This window comes from Calidris pugnax, unplaced genomic scaffold (genome assembly GCF_001431845.1).
Source record: "Calidris pugnax isolate Ruff unplaced genomic scaffold, ASM143184v1 scaffold274, whole genome shotgun sequence".
NCBI lineage: Eukaryota > Metazoa > Chordata > Aves > Charadriiformes > Scolopacidae > Calidris > Calidris pugnax.
In genome coordinates this window covers 24,389-28,093 of record NW_015091009.1, presented here as the reverse complement: position 1 = coordinate 28,093, position 3,705 = coordinate 24,389, and positions in this window count along the sequence as shown.

Sequence of the window (3,705 nt, the reverse complement as noted above, 5' to 3'; positions counted from 1 at the left end):
ACCCCTTAGCAGACAGGAGATGTACAGAAGGGAGAAGATGGAGCAGTTACGAGGCTGATGGTTTGCAGAAGACTGTCTGACTGCCCTTGCAGCTGCCCTTCCAAAGGGGACCTTGCCCCTCTTCAACCTGCTTTTCCCACCCCATCCCCAGCACTGCCACCGGTACTCATCAAATCCTGACGACCTGGCTCAGTGAGCTCAAACCACTGAGAACTAATTTTTTTTTTTTTTTTTTTTTCTTCTTCTGCTGCTAAAGGTTGAGTTTCCTACCAGTTTAACTCTTCAACTCCACCTCCCTTACACTGCCAGGCAATGGCCAGGGTCAAGAGCAGCGCGAGGCACAGGGACACTCTCTTTTTTTTTGGGCAGCTAGCAGTTGGCTGCGATGTCAACCCACACCCTCAGGTCTCTGATGGCCCGGGAGACTAAAGACACGGTAGGGAGGGCAAAGGAGAGACAGGAAAAGCGTGAAATCAAACCAGACCAAGGATAAAGAGCATACGCATACTAGATGCAAAACAGGGGCTGGACTGCGAGCGTTGATCGTGGGAACAGATGGAGAGATAGGGAGAGAAATGACACCCATTGCACTCAGCATCACACGGGTGAGAGAGGGGGGAGAGGGGAGGGCAGGGAGCGAGCGCAGGGGGAGAGAGGGAACTCGCAAGGCAAGAAGAAGATTTGCAGAAAATAATGGCTTAAAAAAAGCTAGAATCGGAACTTACTGTTGACTGGAAAAAAATAGAGTTTAGTTCTATCACTGTAGTTAGACAGGAACAATCCTTTGAAAAACAGCTTTCTACTTTGTCTTTTAATACAGAATCATAGAATGGTTAGAGTTGGAAGGGACCTTAAAGATGATGGAGTTCCAACCCCCCTGCCATGGGCAGGGACACCTCCCACTAGAGCAGGTTGCTCAAAGCCCCATCCAGCCTGGCCTTGAACACCTCCAAGGTACTTCCAATATCTGACATTCGGAAGGACCACCTGCTCTCTGTACACTGCATAGTCACACAAAAAGAGTTAAAAGACACGGGGTAACATCAGCTTTGGGCAGCCAAATAAACATTTATTGTACCAACTAGAGCCATAACATTGCGCAGATTAAACTAGAGCCAAATCAAATAAAATATTCTTCTAGTTCTGTGGAGGATCGAGATGCAAACAAAAAGATTTTGATACTTCCATGACTCTCCATTGGCGCAGGAACCAGAAAGGAATATTCATTAGATCTGACTATAAATGTTTCTCTTGTGTGGGAGGTCTTCGTATAGTAATATGTATTAGAAACTTGATATTTTTCCAATCAAGCCTTTCCACTTGCATTTACATATATTTAATTGTAAATATTCATTTTCCTACCTGAAGCACTTTAAATAACCGTACAATAAACACATTCTACACAGAAGGGGAGCAAAGAGCTTAGGGGACTTGTGGCCAGCCCTAGTACTGCTCCAGCCTCCACATGGCTGGTCGGGGCCAACGCAAGACCATTCCTCCTCAGAGCGTGTGGGGGGTCTTGTAGACCCAGTGGGTGATCTCACCCTCACTTCTCCTGAACTGGGATCCTCCCCTCCAACCCATAAATCATAATTGACGCACACTGGCATCTCCGCCAGCAGAAAAGGTGACAGCTGGCAAGGAGATGGCCTCTCACACATAGAAATGGATTTCTTCAGAGACAACCGATGTCAGTTTGCAGTTGAGTCAATATACACTTTTCCGAGCACCAAAAGGCACGGGCAATAGAATCAGTGTACTCTGTAACTGCAATTTTATCTGAAACAGAACCACGTAACACAGCAGAAAAGGTGACAGCTGGCAAGGAGATGCCCTCTCACACATAGAAGTGGATTTCTTCAGAGACAACCAACATCAGTTTGCAGTCGAGTCAATATACACTTTTCTGAGCACCAAAAGGCACAGGCAATAGAATCAATATACCCTGTAACTGCAGTTTTACTGAAACAGAACCACGTAACACGTGTAAACTCTCCAGTGAGACATGGTCAGTTGACCTCAACTACAGAGTGGTGGTCACCATGGTCAGCAGTGGCAGCGCTGCCTTTTGGGGGGACACTCTTCAGCCCCTTGCAGCAGCCAGGTGGGTGGGAGCCCGGAGCTGCCCCAGCTCTCCCCGAGAACTCCCCAGGGATTCAGCAAGAACAAACCCACACCACTCGTACCAGGGCTAGGAGTGCTCCTACCAAAAGACTGCTTTTATTCACCTCATGCATAGCTGATGTAGGATGCCTCATGAGCTCCTCAGACCTTTTCAAGAGCCCCAGTTTGTGACAGAAAATGTCCTTTTCTTTTTTTGTGACAGAAAGCACATTTTAGAAAAAGTTTTCCAGTGGGGAGGCACTGATTGAAGACAACTGAAAGAAGGCTGGAAGCTATTCTTTCAAGATGAGGTTATGAAACCAAATTGATAAAACGGGTTAATGTGTGAATAAGGATGAAAAAAGCAAGGTCTTCTCAGCTGGTCTCACAGAAGATGTAAGTTAGGAGGAGGAGACTGGCTTTCCCATACTCAAACCACTCTTGGGGCATGATCCAGAGGCAGTAAACTTCAAGCCAGGGTACAGGTAAGGATGAAGCTTTGTAAATTAGTCATACTTGAAGACTTCCCCCAAAGATACCCTGTACCAAATTTACTGACATCTTGAACATTACTACACCATACTTACCTACTGCTACAGTACACATTAATGATTTAGTAACATAAAATCAGTGAGTGTTGGTTATGAAAGATGCTAATAGAACCTGGGCAGAAATGCACATTCTTTGTACCACTTACCATGAGAAAGTGATATTTAATTGCTATAGTTACATTAATGGCAAAATTAAAATTTTATTTTCAAAGCGTTGAATACCAAACTGAGAGAGGACAGCGTTACCTCTTGATCTATGGGGCAATCCAGAAAAGATTAAGAGATGACATCTTATGCTTCATATTTACACTCAGATTAACTATGAATTAATTTTATGAATTGTTGTAGGGTATATTATAGGGTGAAATTAAGATACCATTTACCTTATTACTGACTGAGGAACTACAGGAAGTGAGAAAGTACTTCTGGAGAGTAAAACCAATAGAGTGCCTCTTCTGAAAGTCACATACAGGTTTTTCTGCACAGATTAAAGCTTTTATCATGACGGATCATAAATTGTAAAGTCGGTCTTGTGTCTATCAGAAAATTCTATTTTACGTGTGAATTCCACGTCTTATACTTGAGGACAGATAGAACTCTTTTACTGCATTATTGGAGACTTATCAAAAACAGGATGCTTTTCTCTTGAGAAGATGAAAAGTACAGAGATAAACAGGGAACTAAAGACTGAAGTTTTAACCAATAATATTTTTGTGTGGTTATCAGAGGAATGCAATAATTAATCTTTTAATCATTCCGAAGATTGTGTGAAATCATAATATCTCATCTTTTCTAGCCTCAACCTGCCATTCTTGATCTGAATTACAAACAATAAGAAAGGAGATGATTTAATGAGCAACTTTGTCATGTTGCCATTTTGCCTTAGTCAAAGGCAAATGTCTAGTTTTGCCTCTTAACTCAAATGTAACAGACTTAATGTTTCAACCATGCTCCCAACTGAGGCAAACATGAATAGAAAAGTTAGGGCCAGTTTAAAGCTAGAACCCCAGTGTCTTCACATTTTCACAGAGACATAATTAAAAACACACTG